This window comes from Muntiacus reevesi, chromosome 1, assembly GCF_963930625.1.
Source record: "Muntiacus reevesi chromosome 1, mMunRee1.1, whole genome shotgun sequence".
NCBI lineage: Eukaryota > Metazoa > Chordata > Mammalia > Artiodactyla > Cervidae > Muntiacus > Muntiacus reevesi.
This window is the reverse complement of record NC_089249.1, coordinates 34,640,756-34,659,894: the sequence shown is the minus strand read 5'-3', so window position 1 is coordinate 34,659,894 and position 19,139 is coordinate 34,640,756. Positions and strand designations below refer to the sequence as shown.

The 19,139-nt window shown below is 39.2% G+C and overlaps 1 non-coding gene across 1 annotated transcript; it reads left to right on the top strand.

Moving 5' to 3' along the window:
- The first annotated feature begins 17,953 nt into the window (after positions 1 to 17,953).
- Positions 17,954 to 18,025, top strand: TRNAC-ACA (transfer RNA cysteine (anticodon ACA)). The gene has a single exon. It is a non-coding gene; the product is annotated as a tRNA-Cys (tRNA).
- The last annotated feature ends 1,114 nt before the right edge of the window (positions 18,026 to 19,139 follow it).

The following is a 19,139-nucleotide window of genomic DNA, read 5'->3' as shown; positions in this document are numbered from 1 at the left end:
CTCATGGTGTAATTTTTTGAAGTTCAAAATGTGACTTACACAAAGTGAGCACATCAAATGTTTGGTAATGAAATAGTGGTAAAACTTGAACTTGGGTTCAAAAATATGCAGAAAAGACAAAAGTATTTTGGTGACCCAGTGAAAGAATAATGGAATAAGATTGTGAAATTACCTGCAAGACTGGTGTGATGGTTAATTTTATTTGTTATGTTGATTAGGCAAAAGCTTGCCCAGATATTTGGTCAAACATTATTTCTACATTCATCTGAAAGGAGGTATTTGTATCTGCTGTCACTTCTGCAGAGAAAGATTTTGGTAATAAAATAGAATGATTCATTCTGTGGGTATCAAGTCATCTTTTCTCAGTTATCCTGTCATCCACAGTGGGCTCAAGAATACTGTACCTCCTCTTCTGGAGAAAGGGTTAATACATCACTGGTGTGTGTGTGCATGCTAAGTCACTTTGCAACCCTATGACTGTAGCCCGCTAGGTTCCTCTGTCCATGGGATTCTCCAGGCAAGAATACTGGAGTGGGTTGCCATGCCCTCCTCCAGGGGATCTCCCCAACCCAGGAATTGAACCCCCCATCTGTTATGTCTACCTGCCTTGGGAGATGGGTTCTTTACCACCAGTTCCACCTGGGAAGCCCTCACAGGTTATGTGTGACCATATTACTCCATCCAGTGGTTCTCCTTCCATGAAAAATGCAGATACATTCAACAGATAATGTCATACAAGTTAAAATAAATAAAAAGCTAAAACTTTGGACTTGTAATTTTGTCTACAAACAGAAATAATGCTTCTTGATAGGAGAAGTGCATTTCCATTGTTATTAACCAGGAATAATTTGTCTTGCTATTTGGTTTCTACAAGTTAGTTAACAATCTTTATAGAGCTGTAAAATAGCTCAATCAACAGTAAATAGAAAAATAAAATAGGTTAGATACTCCTAATCAGATAAACCTTTAATATGAAAATGAATTTCATACATAGTTCAGTCCAAGCTATACATGAAGGGAAAAATCTGCCTAAATTAATTCCTTTCTTAAAATTCAATTATATTACAAATGTTCACTTTATCTAAGATGGGTATTTCTGGAAGTTTCATGAGCTATGTTACTATGCATCTCAATAGAATACAAGTTCTGTATGTGATAGCTTAGACTCTGAAAAATGATCTTGAGTATCTCAAAAAGTGTACAATAAATTAGCATTTTCCTCTGTCACCTGTCTCCAATACCCTGTTTTACCAAAGGCTGGGTAACAAATTTTACAAATTAAAATTAATTTGTGGAAATGATGGGTGTTCCTTATTTCTAATTGAAAAATTTAGCATTTCAATCCACACTGAATTATCTCCAGTTCAACAAATACCCACTGATTATGTTCATAAAAATTCAAACAAAATTTTTGTTGTTCAGTTCTTTTGGTCAAGATGTTCAGATCAGGAGTGGGACATAATTTGGTTTTACTTTTAAATCAGTCTTTTACAATACAAAATTTTAGAAGTTTTCTTTCTCTGAAAATAAAGGAGAACAATTTTAGATATAGATTTCTAAAAATCATAGGAAAAGGTCTTAGTTTCTAGAAAAAACAGCACAAGTAAATGCTCAAATGCTGGGGGTTAAAAAGTGTGTATTCCTGATTAAATACAGATAATACTTTTTTGCTTTTAGTTTTTGACATCATGCTGTGGTCCTTTAGCTAACAGTCTGTAATCCCTTCCTCTCTTTCATTGGATTCATGTAGTGCAGAAATTCTCAATCTTGGCTACACATAGAACCATCTAGATAGGGTTTTTTTGTTTGTTTGTTTGTTTTTTAATTTTTTTACATTAATACTGATACTTGGAAAACGTCCCACACAAATAAAAGTTGCTGGGGGGTAAAGCCAAGAATCAGAATTTTTCAAAGCTTTACTCCACGTGATTCAAATGTACAGCTACTATTTGGAGACACTGCATGCGTGCATGCTTAGTTGCTCAGATGTGTCTGACTCTTTGTGACCACATAGACTGTAGACTGCCAGGCTCCTCTGTCCTTGGGATTCTCCAGGCAAGAATAGGGAGTGGTTTGCCATGCCCACCTCTAGGGAATCTCTCCAACCCAGGGATGGAACCCATGTCTCCTGCATCTCCTGAAACCCCTAACTTGATAAAATAACTATTCATTCTAGTGGTCAACAAGCATTCATTAATTATATTAATATCATATGTTTATATTATATAATCGTTAATTATATATATAAACTGGGCCAGCTATCAAAATTATTTTCTTTCAAGAAGCGTGGTATTAAAAATTACATAGCAGATTCTTTGCCAGGCACTATGCATGCAAAGCTGCAGTAGTCATTATCTGCAATGATAATTCTTAAATGGGGTAAATCTTTAAAAAATACAGGTTGCCATATCCATTTCTATGTTTCTATTTGCTAAAATTTTTGCTTAATTACTGCTTTTGTATATATTATTTCAATTTTATTTCTGGATGCAATTATGTAAAAGAGATTTGTTTAGGATTTGATCTGTGGTGAATCCCTTTTAGCAAGATGACAGCATAATGAGAGAAGGTTAAGTACTCAAGGTGGTGTGCAGCTGTGGATCAGTAAAGATTAGCACAGGAAGGAAACCCAGGATATAGAAGCCATCTGGCCAGAGGGAATTGAGCAAATCCTCCCTAGAAAATGGAGCTTTTGTTAACTTTAGTTACAATTCAGAACAGAAATGTTTGAAACTCTCTTAATAAAATGAGTGATTCAAGATTCCAGAGGAGAATATCCTGCAGTGATGTCTTCAGATGTAACGGGCATGGCCCTCTTCCCAGATATCTCTAGCAAGAATAAAAAGGAGCTCTAGTTACATAGCTCACTGCTCTGACACATTTCATCATCATACAGATGATGAGCACATTTTTGTCTAGATGAGGACATTTAGAAAAATGAAATTATAACCCAAGCATTTATGACACAGTTGACTTTTTCATCATAAACTTACAACGCTTTAGTGAATGCTTAGACATTCATTTATATTTCTTTTGTTGTTCTTCACTCTGACTTTTCATCCAAGGTCCCTCTTTGCTCGTACTTTCCCCAGGCTGGTCCAAGTTTGGAACTGACTTTCTCATTAATACTTGCTGTAAAAAATAGATTGCTATCAGATAAATGATAAAATTCATACTTTCCATTGTATAGATATGAGCTCAATCTTTTAATTACAGCTAAAAATGTAATCTTATTTGGTTTCCAATTTGAAGTCTTAAGGCTTCTTGACTTCCAAGAATACTATACTTTTTCATTCAACAGATAATTCACTGAGTGCCTCCATGAACCAGACTTTGTTCTAGATACTGGGAGATATAGTGGTGGACAAAAAAAAGAACAAAAACCACTGCTGCCATGGATCTTCCATAGTAAATATGTATATCTGTACCTTTATGTGAAAATATTTTTAATAAAAATCTGTTTTTCAATGGAACACACCAGAATGAAAACCCACAAACACACCTTATATATTAAAGGGAAACCAGTGGTCCCTGGATTGGGAGTTTAAAAAGGTACCAATTTTTTAAAAAGGATGATCAGGGCATGCATCCCTGAGAAATTGATATTTGAACAAAAACCCGAAGGAGGTGCTCCATGTCACAGAATGCTCTCATGTGACAGGGCCAGAGGGCTTGGACCAATAGCTCATTTTAATAGATGTATAGGCAGAATCCTGGGAGCAGTACACAGCTTTTTGATGTACTTGCATATGGTCCTTGTGAGAAGTGGAAGCCTTACCAGGAGTGGGAGGATCAAAAATCTGTTGTTTGATCGAAACCGTCTATGCTCTCACTTTAAAGTGCAAGTCACTCAGTCGTGTCCAACTCTTTGCAACTCCATGGACTATACAGTCCATGGAACTCTCCAGGTTAGAATACTGGAGTGGGTAGCCATTCCCTTCTCCAGGGGATCTTCCCAACCCAGGGGTTGAATCCAGGTCTCCCACAATGCAGGTAGATTCTTTACCAGTTGAGGCACCAGGGAAGCCCAAGAATACTGGAGTGGGTAGCCTATCCTTTCTCCAGAGAATCTTCCCCACTCAGGAATCGAACCTGGGTCTCCTGAATTGCAGGTGGAAGTATATAGACACAATTGTGGTTAAGTCATTGAGAATCCTGGAAAAAATGGCAAGTTTTTAAAAGTAGATGTTTAACCATTTTACTTTGGCTCACAATATAATCAGAGATCAATGTTAGAAATTTTAGAAAAGAAGTTAGGCTAAACCTCTCAGTGTGTATTAAGTGAAGATGTAAGAAACAATGGGGAGACTCCCCTGGTGATCCAGTGGTTAAGACTTCGCCTTCCAGGGCAGGGGCTGTGGGTCGGATCCCTGGTCAGGGAGCTGAGATCCCACATATCTTGCGGATAAAAACTGAAACCTAAAACAGAAGCAATATTGGAACAAATTCAGGGGAAGACTTTAAAAATGGCCCACATCAGGAAAAAAAAGAAAGAAGGAAACAATGGAAAGGAGATGGACCAAGCATGAGAGGGGAGGTACAGGAAAGAGATGATTTGGAAACAAGGAAAGGGAATTTATTGAAGATGGAAGTCTTCTGTGGTGGCTCAGCGGTAAAGAATCTGCCGGCAATGCAGGAGATGTGGATTTGATTCCTGGGTAGGAAAGACCCCTGGAGTAGCAAATGGCACTCCACTCCAGTATTCTTGCCTGGAAGAGTCCAAGGACAGAGGTGACTGGTGGGGTACAGTCCATGAGGTCATGAAGAGTCAGACACAACTTAGTGACTAATCAATGGCAACAACAAATTGAACATGGAAGAGGAAAATGGTGGATCCAAGTCAAAGCCCTAGTTTAACTACATATAATATTTAATAACAAATTAAATCAACATGTGAAAGTATTCTATGAGAGGTTATTTCACTGATGGCAGAAGAGTTTTATAAAAAAAAAAATTCTTGGTAGACAAAGAGTAATTTGGAATATGCTTCACATAACACTATAGCAGAAAAATCACCAAGAATGTCACGTAGAAAAGGAAATAAATACTCCAATGAAGTTTAGGGAGTGGAACATAGTAGTATTCTATCAACATAATCCACACCTTCATTAGACATCACCAATTAAATAAACTATGTTAATGGAATGAGAGTAATATAGTTGACTTCTCCAATACAGAATCTGAGCAAATCTATTCCAACATATCCAGACACATACAATTTTGAGTTGGTAACATATTCACATAGTTAGAACATTATAAAAATGTACCTGGAGTGAAGTTTCTATCCCACTCTTGTAGCATATATTATATGCTCTTTTACACCTTATAGTTCTTGTCATATTAACCCATTTATAAAGTACCTCCTCAATTCTTTTTCACTTTTTAGCAATTGAAAAGTATGCCATGTGAGGATATACCATGATTTTTGTAAACAGCCCTCTGCAAATGAAAATTTAGGGTGTTTTCTGTAGCTTTACTATTATAAATAATGCCATAATGAGTAATCATGTACATATGCACTTTCACATGTTTGAAGTTATACACATGATATCCTTTGTCTAGGATAAAGTCCTAGGAATAGAATTATCTTGCCAGGGTATATCAGTTCAGTTCAGTCACTCAGTCATGTCCGACTCTGAGACACCATGGACTGCAGCACGCCAGGCTTCCTTGTCTATCACCAACTCCTGGAGCTTGCTTATACATTTTAATTATGATAAATGCTGCCAAATAGCATCTTTAGAGGTTAAAATTTTTCAATATTTATGAGTTTATATTTCCCTATAGCCTTGCCAGCACAGAATACTTTGTTTTAGCCTATCACACAGATAGAAATTTTGTTTCACTGTTGTTTGAATGAGTTTCTCTTAATGCAACCCTATTTGGGTATCTTTTCATATTACTGAGAGATATTTGTATTTCATTTTGGGACAGCCCTCTTTTCATGTCATTTGCCCATTTTCCCATAGGGAGAATTGCCTATGGTCTGTGATATGTTATTAATATATTTTTCCCATGTGTGTAATTTGAGTACTTTTGCTTTTGCCACTTGTGAAAGCTTTTTAATTTTATTTTATTTTATGGCTTCTGAACTTTATGTCATAGAGAGAAAGGTCTTCCCACTCTGAGGCAAGTCAGTTCTCCATGCTTTCTTTTCTACTAGCCTTTTTTAAAATTACACACACACACACACACGCACAGAGTGTCTGTCTCTCTATATCCTCTATTTATTGATCTGCAATCTACCTAGGAATGAACCTTATTTTTTTCTTATTCCATGTGTCTCCCAGCTGTTAAAACAGATTTCAGAGAAAAGTTAATCTTTTCTGAGAAAAGATGCCCCCGTATTCTTAGGTTAAGCTTCTGGACATTTGGGGGTCTACTTGTGGCCTTTTGATTCTGAACTTTTGTTCTTTATGTAACTCATAGGTTAATACTGCTTTTTTTTTTTTTTTTAACTACTGAGTCACTGGAGTGTATTTTACCACCTAATTGCCCTCTCAGATGTTATAAAGTCTGCTGTCTATAAATTGCTTTATCCACTTTGAAAACAACTTTTAAAACACATAATTAATGATGTGTCTGTTCCATGAGACAGTAATACACCTCCTAGGTTTATATCTTAGAGCCGTGGTTTGTGAACGTTTATACAACAGAAACTGATAGAGTGCCTGAAGAACTATGGACAAGGGTTTGTAACATTGTGCAGGAGGTGGTGATCAAAACCATTCCCAAGAAACAGAAATCCAAAAAGGTAAAATGGTTGTCTGAGGAGGCCTTACATATAGCTGAGAAAATAAGACATGCAAAAAGCAAAGGAGAAAAGGAAAGATACACCCATCTGAATGTAGAGTTTCAAAGAATGCCAAGGAGAGAAAAGAAAGCCTTCCTAAGTGAACAATGCAAAGAAACAGAGGAAAACAATAGGGTGGGAAAGACCAGAGATCTCTTCAAGAAAATTAGAGATACCAAAGGAACATTGAATGTGAAGATGGGCACAGTAAAGGAGAGAAATGGTAAGAACCTAACAGAAGAAGAAGATATTAAGAAGAGGTGGCAAGAATACACAGAAGAACTATTTATTTAATGACCCAGGTAACCATGTAGGTGTGATCTCTCACCTAGAGCCAGACATCCTGGAATGTGAAGTCAAATGGGCCTTAGAAAGCATATCCCGGAACAAAGCTAGTAGAGGTGATAGAATTCCAGCTGAGGTATTTCGAGTCCTGAAAGATGATGCTGTGAAAGTGCTGCACTCAATATATCAGCAAATTTGTAAAACTCAGCAATGGCCACAGGACTGGAAAAGGTCAGTTTTCATTCCAATCCCAAAGAAAGACAATGCCAAAGAATGTTCAAACTACGGCACAGTTGCACACATCTCACATGCTAGCGAAGTAATGCTCAAAATTGTCCAAGTTAGAATTCAACAGTATTGTGAACTGAGAATTTCCAGAAGTTCAAGCTGGATTTAGAAAAGGCAGGGGAACAAGAGATCAAATTGCCATCATCTGTCTGATCATAGAAAAAGCAAGAGAATTCCAGAAAAACATCTACTTTTGATTTATTGATTACCCCAAAGCCATTGACTGTGTGGGTCACAACAAACCGTGTGAAATTCTTAAACAGATGGGAATATCAGGCCACCTGATGTGCCTCCTGAGAAATCTATATGCAGGTCAAGAAGCAAAAGTTAGAACTGAACATGGAACAACAGACTAATTCTAAATAGGGAAACAAGTATGTCAAGGCTGTATATTGTCACCCTGTTTATTTAACTTATATGCAGAGTACATCATGAGTAATGCTGGGCTGGATGAAGCACAAGCTGGAATCAAAATTTCCGGGAGAAATATCAATAAACCCATTTATGCAGATGACACCACCCTTATGGCAGAAAGCAAAGATGAACTAAAGAAACTCTTGATGAAAGTGAAAGAGGAGAGTAAAAAAGCTGGCTTAAAACTCAACACTTGAAGATCATGACATCCGGTCTCATCAGTTCAGGTCAGTCACTCAGTCGTGTCTGACTTTGCAACACCATGGACTGCAGCATGCCAGGCTTCCCTATCCTTCACCAACTCCCAGAGCTTACTCAAGCTCATGTCCATCCAGTCTGTGATGCCATCCAACCATCTCATCCTCTGTCATCCCCTTCTTCATTCCCTTCAATCTTTCCCAACACCAGGGTCTTTTCAAATGAGCCAGTTTTTCACATCAGGTGGCCAAAGTATGGGAATTTCAGCTTCAGCACCAGTCCTTCCAATGAATATTCAGGACTGATTTCCTTTAGGATGGACTGGTTGGATCTCCTTGCAGTCCAAGGGATTCTCAAGAGTCTTCTCCAACATGACAGTTCAAAAGAATCAATTGTTTGGCACTCAGCTTTCTTTATAGTCCAACTCTCACATCCATTCATGACTACTGGAGAAACCATAGCTTTGACTAGATGGACTTTTATTGGCACAAAGTGATGTCTCTGCTTTTTAATATGCTGTCTAGGTTGGTCATAGCTTTTCTTCCTAGGAGCAAGCATCTTTTGATTTCATGGCTGTAGTCACCATCTACAGTGATTTTGGAGCCCAAGAAAATAAAGTCTCTCACTGTTTCCATTATTTCCCCATCTATTTGCCATGAAGTGATGGGACAAGATGCCATGATCTTAGTTTTCTGAATGTGGAGTTTTAAGCCAACTTCTTCACTCTCCTTTTTCACTTTCATCAAGAGGCTCTTTAGTTCTTCTTCACTTTCTGCCATAAGGGTGGTGTCATCTGCATATCTGAGGTTATTGATATTTCTCCCAGCAACCTTGATTCCAGGTGTGCTTCATCCAGCCTGGCATTTCACATGATGTACTGCATAGAAGTTAAATAAGGAGGGTGACAATATACAGCTTTTCTCCTTTCCCGATTTGGAACCAGTCTGCTGTTCCATGTACAATTCTAACTGTTGCTTCTTTACTTGCTTACAGATTTCTCAGGAGGCAGGTCAGGTGGTCTGGTATTTCCAACTCTTTAAGAATTTTCCATAGTTTGTTGTGATCCACACAGTCAAAGACTTTGGTGTAGTCAATAAAGTTGATGACAAATAGATGGGGACATAATGAAAAGAGTGACAGATTTTATTGTCTTGGATTTTAAAATCACTGCAGATGCTGACTGCAGCCATGAAATTTAAGACACCTTCTCCTTGGAAGAAAAGCTGTGACAAACCTAGGCAGCATATTAAAAAGCAAAGACATTGCTTTATCAACAAAGGTCCATCTAGCCAAAGCTATGATTTTTCCAGTAGTCATGTATGGATGTGAGAGTTGGACCATAAAGAAAGCTGAGCAGTGAAGAATTAGTGCTTTTGAACTGTGGTAGTGGAGAGGACTCTTGAGAGTCCCTTGGACTGCAAGGAGATCAAACCAGTTAATTCTAAAGGAAATCAATCCTGAATACTCATTGGAAGGATGGATTCTGAAGCTAAAGCTCCAATACTTTGGCCACCTGATATGAAGATCTGACTCATTGGAATTTTACTTCATTAGAAAAGACCCTGATGCTGGAAAAGATTGAAAGCAGGAGTAGGGGATGAGTGAGAATGAGATGGTTGGATGGTATCACCAACTCAATGGACATGGGTTTGAGCAAGCTCTGAGTTGGTGATAGGTAGGGAAGCCTGGCATGTTGCAGTCCATGAGGTCACAAAGAGTCGGGTATGACTGAGCAACTGAACTGAACTGATACAACAGAATCACCTGCAGAGCTTCTTAAAATAGATGGCTACGCTCCACCCCCTAGAACATCTAATTCCCTTAAGATAGGACCTGGGAATTTGCATTCCTGACAACTTCTCATGGAATGCCAGTGTACTGGTCTAGGAGCATACCTTGAGTATCACTACCCTAAAAGCCCTGCTGATGTGCAGAAAACTTATAAAATAATGTTTCAGCACTGTTTGTAGTTAAAAATTGGAAAGACCTTAAAGGTACTTCACATAAGAATGACTAAATACATTGTTTTCTTCCTACAATGGGATTCTGTATAGCTGTTAAAAGGAACTAGCCATAAATATGTCAAATGGATAAACCTCACAAGACATAATGTTGAGGAACCAAAATAATAGGGCCCATCATTTGATCTTAGTGGTAAGATTAAATATAAAAATGGCACATACAACACAGACAGATGAGAGAAGACATAGGGTCCTCACGAAAAACAGTGGGTCTCAGAAGAAATTTTACTATATGACATATTAAATGTTGAAATATGAATAAATAATACTGTATTATTTATGCATGTGTGCATACGCAGTCTCTAAGTCATGTCTGACTCCTTGTGACCCCATAGACTGGAGCCCACCAGGTTCCTCTGTCCATGAAATTTCCCAGGCAAGAATCCTGGAGTTGATTGCCATTTTCTTCTCCAGGGGATCTTTGTGACCCAGTGATCAGACCCATGTCTCCTGCATTGGCAGGCAAATTCTTTACCACTGAGCCACCAGGGAAGTCCATGTTATTTATTTATGGATCCATATTAAAAGTATAAAAGTATCATCTTAGAATCATAAGCACTAAATTCAGGATAGTAATTACTGAGGGCAGAGGTAGTGTTTTGGGTAACTAAATGTTACTGAGAAGAGGAGCACAGAGAAATTGTGACAACACATAGAAAAGTTAATTTTCAGAATAGGGATTGTACCAATTCACTCACTTGTCAAATTTTATGTCTTAGACTGGGTAATGGGTGTGATCATTCATTATATTGTTTTCTCTGATTTAGTTGAATGCCTGAACTATTTCATAAATAGAAATTAATAAAAAATACATGACTGTAACAAACTACCTCTTTTGAGGTCTAACTGTCCTTAAAATGTCCAACTTTGAAAGCAGATAAAAAAGATGAAGGAAGATCAGATGACCTGAACCCGTATGTTGATAATTGATTCCTTGGTGGTGAAAGTTAGCTGCAGCCTGAGAAATTATGAAGCTCTTTAGAGAATTGTTATTTCTCCCTAAATTTAGATGCAGATAATAGGTTTATAACCCAAAATATACATGACCCCAATATGGGTTGTATACTATATGTGTGCCTGCAAAGTCTTCAGTCATGTCTGACTCTTTGCGACCCTATGGATTGTAGCCTACCAGGCTCCTCTGTCCATGGGGATTCTCCAGGCAGGAGTACTGGAGTGAGTTGCTATTCCCTTGTCCAGGGGATCTTCCCAATGCAAGGGTCAAACCTGAGTCTACTGTGTCTCCTGCACTGCAGGCAGATCCTTTACCACTGAGCCACTGGGGAAGCCCATGTTATTTATTTATGAATACTACACCCAGTATTATTTTAAATATTAAGTAAGGCAAAGTCATATGAAAATCAGGATTCCTAGTTTCTCTGAAAATATCAGAAGCTCTGGCATCACAGGCCTAGCATTCCCTCATGGGAACAATTGTCTGGAGCCCAGCACCAGCTACCCCTTTTCAATATAAAATGTGTTCTCTGAGTTTCCACAGATCTCACCTGATTCACTGACTCTTGACTATTTAAGGGACCCATCTAGCTCCTGTTAGCATTGGGATGTGCAGTCTTTGATTAGGACATAGTCTGTAGAAAGTAAAATTCACTTTCTGGAGCTGCTTTTAGAATTTATCTATGTGTGCGGTTGGGCTTCCCCAGTTGGGTTCAGTTGCTCAGTCGTGTCTGACTCTTTGTAACCCCATGGACTGCAGCACGCCAGTCCTCCCTGTCCATCACCAACTCCCTGAGTCCACCCAAGACCCATGTCCATCGAGTCAGTGGTGCCATCCAACCATCTCATCCTTTGTCGTCCCCTTCTCCTCCTGCCCTCAATCCTTCCCAGCATCAGGGTCTTTTCAAATGAGTCAACTCTTCGCATCAGGTGGCCAAAGTATTGGAGTTACAGCTTCAACATCAGTCCTTCCAATGGACACCCAGGGCTAATCTCCTTTAGGATGGCTCTGTGCAAATGCAGGAGACATAGAAGATGTGGGTTTGATCCCTTGATCAGGAAGATCCCCTGGAGATGGAAATGGCAACCCACTCCAGTATTCTTGTCTGGGAAATCCAATAGACAGAGGAGCCTGGCGGGCTACAGTCCATGGGGTTGCAAAGAATCAGACACGCTTGAGCATGCAGGCACAAGTTGTGACTTAATGGCAGGAGAATTTTGTTTTTAATTTTGTGATTCACACCATTAAGGTATAACTATAAGCAGACAAGATTTAGGGTGCCCATATCTTCAACTTGACTATGACTTGAAAAAAATCTCCCCCAGACTTTTTCTGCTGGAATTAAAATGGCATAGCCTACCACACACTATCCTACTAAGGCTTTTTATTTCCTTCTCTTTTCAACTTACCCCCAGCTTCACCTCCCACCAGTGCCCTCTTCATTATTCAAGCCCAGCAGTGTCCAGTAGAATTATACATATAGGATTAAGCAAGCCACATGTATATTTAATAACCACATTGAAAGAAGCAAGATAAACATGTGAAATTAATTTTAATAATAGTTTATTTAATCCAGTATATCCAAAATATTATTTCAAGAAGCTATCAATGTACAGCTTATTATTTTATATTTGTGTATGTGTGCTAAGTCTTGAAAATTTGGTAGTTATTTTTCACTCAAAGCACATCTTAATTCAGACTTTTCACATTTAAAATGCTCAGTAACCACACACAGGACTAATGGTAGTAGTGTAGCATGTAGACTTGTAACTGTCTAGGTTTACATGGAATTATTCAGACTTGGTGAAGTAGTCTGTCATTAAAGATTTGAATCAAGAGATTGTTTTACAAATAAGAAAATACCTAAGGAGGGGAAAGTAATGTCAGAAAGTAGGATGAATTCAACAAAAAATTTCCTTTGAAATGTGTAATATCTCAGAATCTTTTACCTTGAAATATTCATAAAGTATACATCTTTAGATTTATTTTTTTACATATTGTAATTATCTCACTCTTTTGTAAAATCCAATATATATGTATAACTTTATGCTATGATGTTGAAGGAAATTATGACCAATTGCTTCACTATACTTCTGCTGTGGTTTGTGGAAGGAGCAGCTTCCATATCAAGCCTAAGAGGTAAGGAAATACTATGTATAAACTTGATTTTTTCCCTCAGTCTTAGTACATTAAAGGACGATGCATGAGTGCATGCTCGGTTGCATCCAACTCTTTGCGACCCCATGGACTGTAGCCTGCTAGGTTCCTTTGCCCATGGGATTTCCTAGGCAAAATTCCTGGAGTGGGTCACTATTTCCTCCTCCTGGGGAGCTTCCAGACCCAGGGATCAAACCCATGTCTCCTCTGTCTCCTGCACTGGCAGGCAGATTCTTTACCACTGAACAACCTGGGAAGCCACCTAGAGGAAGCTGGATCTTACGAAAGAAATGGTAAATATATATATACGTATATATATATATACATATATAGTAATGGAGGAGTACTTTTATTTCGAGCTGAAAGAAGAAATTTAATTCCACCAAGTAAAATGACTGTGGGTAGCCAAGTTATTGGAGAAGGCAATGGCACCCCACTCCAGTACTCTTGCCTGGAAAATCCCATGGATGGAGGAGCCTGGTAGGCTGCGGTCCATGGGGTCGCTAAGAGTCGGACATGACTGAGCGACTTCACTTTCACTTTTCACTTTCATGCATTGGAGAAGGAAATGGCAACCCACTCCAGTGTTCTTGCCTGGAGAATCCCAGGGACGGGGGAGCCTGGTGGGCTGCCGTCTATGGGGTCGCACAGTGTCGGACACGACTGAAGTGACTTAGCAGCAGCCGCAGCAGCCAAGTTATTACTCTGACTCTGTTTATAGCCAAAAGGAGTGCTTTTCTGACTCAAAAGGTAACTTACCTAATTTGCAGTAGGAATTCTAAGAAGTTATTGATCAAAGTTAATAAGAAATATGACTTCAGTTGGTCTGTTCATATATCAGTTCAGTTCAATCACTCAGTCCTATCTGACTCTTTGCAACCCCATGGACTGCAGCATACCAGGTCTCCCTGTCCATCACCAACTCCCAGGGACCACCCAAAACCCATGTCCATTGAGTCAGAGATGCCATCCAACCATCTCATCCTCTGTCGATCCCTTCTCCCCCTGCCCTCAATCTTTCCCAGCTTCAGGGTCTTTTCAAGTGAGTCAGCTCTTCTCATCAGGTGGCCAGAGTATTGGAGTTTCAGCTTCAGCATCAGTCCTGTCAATGAACAACCAGGGTTGATCCCCTTTAGGATAGACTAGTTGGATCTCCTTGCAGTCCAAGGGACTCTCAAGAGTCTTCTCTAGAACCACAATTCAAAAATATCAATTCTTCAGTGCTCAGCTTTCTTTATAGTCCAACTCTCACATCCATACATGACCATTGGAAAAACCAAAACCTTGACTATACGGACCTTTGTTGACAAAGTTATGTCTCTGATTTTCAATATGCTGTCTAGGTTGGTATAACTTTCCTTCCAAGGAGTAAGTGTCTTAATTTCAACGCTGCTGTAACCATCTGCCGTGAATTTGGAGCCCAGAAAAATAAGGTCAGCCACTGTTTCCACTGTTTCCCCATCTATTTGCCATGAAGTGATGGGACTGGATGCCATGATCTTCATTTTCTGAATGTTGAGCTTTAAGCCAACTTTTTCACTCTTCTCTTTCACCTTCATCGAGAGGCTCTTTAGTTCCTCTTCACTTTCTGCCATAAGGGTGGTGTCATCTGCATTTGGGAGGTTATTGATATTTCTCCCAGCACTTGATTCCATCTTGTGCTTCATCCAGCCCAGCATTTCTCATGATGTACTCTCCAAATAAGTTAAATAAGCAGGGTGACAATATACATTCTTAATGTACCCCTCTTCCTGTTTGGAACCAGTCTGTTGTTCCATGTCCAGTTCTAATTGTTACTTCCTGACTTGCATACAGGTTTCTCAAGAGGCAGGTCAGGTGGTCTGGTATTCCCATCTCTTTCAGAATTTTCCACAGTTTATTGTGATCCACACAGTCAAAGTCTTTGGTATAGTAAATAAAGCAGATGTTTTTCTGGAACTCTCTTGCTTTTTTGATGACCCATCGGATATTGGCAATTTGATCTCTGGTTCCTCTGCCTTTTCTAAAAACAGCTTGAACATCTGGAAGTTCTGGAAGTTTCCAGGTTGGCCTGGAAAATTTTGAGAATTACTTTACTAGCATGTGAGATGAGTGCAATTGTGTGGTAGTTTGAACATTCTTTGGCATTGCCTTTCTTTGAGATTGGAATTAAAACTGACCTTTTCGAGTCCTTTGTCCACTGCTGAGTTTTCCAAATTTGCTGGCATGTTGAGTGCAGCACTTTCACAGCATCATCTTTCAGGATTTGAAATAGCTCAAAAGGAAATCCATCACCTCCACTAGCTTTGTTCGTAGATATGCTTCCTAAGGCCCATTTGACTTCATATTCCAGGATGCCTGGCTCTAGGTCAATGATCACACCATCGTGATTATCTGGGTCATGAAGATCTTTTTTTTTTTTTTTCCATGAAGATCTTTTTTGTATAGTTCTTCTGTGTATTCTTGCCACCTCTTCTTAATATCTTCTGCTTCTGTTAGGTACATACAATTTCTGTCCTTTATTGAGCCCATCTTTGCATGAAATTTTCCCTTGGCATCTCTAATTTTCTTGAAGAGATCTCTGGTCTTTCTCATTCTATTGTTTTCCTCTATTTTCTTTGCATTGACTGCTGAGGAAGGCTTTCTTATCTCTTCTTGCTATTCTTTGGAGCTCTGCATTCAAATGGGAAAATCTTCCCTTTTCTCCTTTGATTTTCACTTCTTTTCTATTCACAGTTATTTGTAAGGCCTTCTCAGACAGCCATCTTGCTTTTTTACATTTCTTTTTCTTGGGGATGGTCTTGATCTCTGTCTCATGTACAGTGTCACAACCCTCCGTCCATAGTTCATCAGGCACTCTGTCTATCAGATCTAGTCCCTTAAATCTATTTCTCACTTCCACTGTATAGTCATAAGGGATTTGATTTAGGTCATACCTGAATGGTCTAGTGGTTTCCTCCATTTTCTTCAATTTCAGTCTGAATTTGGCAATAAGAAGTTCATGATCTGAGCCACAGTCAGCTCCTGGTTTTCTTTTTGCTGACTGTATAGAGCTTCTCCATCTTTAACTGTAAAGAACATAATCAATCTGGTTTCTGTGTCGACCATCTGGTGATGTCCTTGTATAGAGTCTTCTCTTGTGTTGTTGGAAGAGGGTGTTTGCTATGACCACTGCATTCTCTTGGCAAAATTCTATTAGCCTTTGCCCTGTTTCATTCTGTACTTCAAGGCCAAATCTGCCTGTTACTCCAGGTGTTTCTTGACTTCCTACTTTTGCATTCCAGTCCCCTATAATGAAAAGGACATCTTTTTTGGGTGTTAGTTCTAGAAGTTCTTGCAGGTCTTCATAGAACGGTCCGACTTCAGCATCTTTAGCATTACTGATTGGAGCATAGACTTGGATTACTGTGATATTGATTGGTTTGCCTTGGAAACAAAGATGATTCTGTAGTTTTTGAGATTGCATCCAAGTACTACATTTTCGACTCTTTTGTTGACCATGATGGCTACTCCATTTCTTCTAAGGGATTTTGCCCACAGTAGTAGATATAATGGTCATCTTAGTTAAATTCACCCATTTCAGTCCATCTTAGTTGGCTGATTCCTAGAATGTCGATGTTCACTCTTGCCATCTCCTATTCGACTACTTCCAGTTTGCCTTGATTCATGGACCTAACATTCCAGGTTCCTATGCAATATTGCTCTTTTCAGCATCGAACCTTGCTTCTATCACCAGTCCCATCCAAAACTGGGTGTTGTTTTTGCTTTGGCTCCATCTCTTCATTCTTTCTTGTTATTTCTCCACTGATCTCCAGTAGTATATTGGGCACCTACCGACCTGGGGAGTTCATCTTTCAGTGTCCTATCTTTTTGCCTTTTCATTCTGTTCATGGGGTTCTCAAGGCAAGTATATGTATATATATAATTTCTTAGTACTTGAATAGACACGAAACCTCAGGATGTTCCTGAAGCAGAAGGTATGCAGAGCAAAATGATAAGGTGGAAGGAAGAAAACCATCCATACTAGAGCATACCCGGGATTCCCTGGTAGCTCAAACAGTGAAGAGTCTGCCTGCAGTGGGGGTGACCCGAGTTTGACACAAGGTCAGGAAGATCCCCTGGAGGAGGAAATGGCATCCCACTCCAGTATTCTTGCCTGGAAAACCCCATGGACAGAGGAACCTGGCAGACTACAGTCCAAGGGGTCACAAAGAGTCAGATATGACTAAGTGACTTCACTCACTCAGCTAGAGCATACCACAGTGATAAAGAAGGCAGTACAATAAAAGACTTTCTCAGGAAGTCAATAAGACACATGGGGAAGGCCTTTGTCTACCAGTAGTCTGGCCCTTAGGGTTTTGCTAAACGTCTAGCTGAGGGGGTAGGGAGTCCTCTACCAAAGTGACTTGAGTTTTATTCTGAACAGTTCTAAATTTTGCCTCACTTCTGCTTGTTCAGTTGACAGCATCCTACACTTCTTACCATGTTCATTCTGCCTGTTTCTTTGCCACCTTTGATTTTGATTCTTTTCAAAAATGTCACATATGTTAAGCTCAAACTCCTACTTTATCCCTCTCTCCCTTCCCCTTGGGTAACCATACATTTGTTTTCTGTATATAGAAACATACTCAGGTTCTTCGTTGTGTCATATGGGATTTGTTGACATTCACTGTGTAATATGCCATTTGTTGTAGTGAACATACTCAGCAGTTGTGGTGTATGTGGGCTTAGTTGCACCCTGGCATTTGGGACCTTAGTTCCCAGAACTGGGACCAACCCCACGTCCCCTGCATTGGAAGGCAGATTCTTTACCACTAGACCACCAGGGAAGTCATATACACGCTACTATATGAAAATATGACTTCCCTGGTGGCTCAGATGGTAAAGCGTCTGCCTACAATGCAGGAGACCCGGGTTCGATCCCTGGGTTGGGAAGATCCTCTGGAGAAGGAAATGGCAACCCACTCCAGTACTCTTGCCTGGAAAATCCCACAGATGGAGGGGCGTGGTAGTCTACAGGCCATGGGGTTGCAGAGTCGGACACAACTGAGCGACTTCACTTCACTTCATATATAAAATAGATAACCGACAAAGACATACTATATAGCACAGGGAAGTGTACTTAATATTTTATAATAATCTAAATGGAAAAAGAATCTGAAAAACAAGTATATATATATGTGTATATATATATATTCATGTGTATGTATAACTGAATCATTGTGCTATACACCTGAAATTAATACAACATCATAAATCAACTATACTTCAATTTAAAAAAACTCACAGCAAAAAAAAAAAAAAAATTGCAACTTGGTTCTCTCTCTCTCTTTTTGCAGCCTTCTGATAAATATCAGGAGGGAGAGGGTCATGTGGAACCAGTTTGGTGGCTGGCCACGACTGCCATCAATGAAAATCACACTTTCCAGGACACCGTAGCATCATACAGGCCAACGACAGTATTGTTCTCTTTCTAGCTTTGGCCAGTTGTCAGCTTCATGTCTTTGCTAGATGTTTTCCGCCTATGTAAAATGTCCTCCTTTCTCTTCTAACACAATCCAAATTCTACTTAACTTTCAAGGCCTAATTCAACTCTGAATTCACTTGAGATAGTCCATATGCATTGAGTATAAACACATTAATTACTACTCATTTCTCCCATAGTTATTTAAATGCCCTGTAAATTTGGAAGTATCCTGCGCTCTCTTATACTGTAAGTTGCTTGCCTTCTTTCTCCTTTGGTAACCATGGGTTTGTTATCTATGTCTGTGGGTATATTTCTGTTTTGTATGTAAGTTCTTGTGTGCATGTGTTTATATATATATATAAGATGCCACATATAATCAATATCATATGATATTTGTCTTTCTCTCTCTGGCTTTACTTAGTATAATAATTCCTAGGTCCATCTGTGTTGCTACAATATAACCCAGTCCTGTCTACTTTTCAGCTCTCTTAATCTTCAGCTTAGCATCTACTTTTAAACTCTAGCCTTGTTGAACTTCTCAGCCTGTATCTGATATACCATCGATTATTACTACTATGCCTG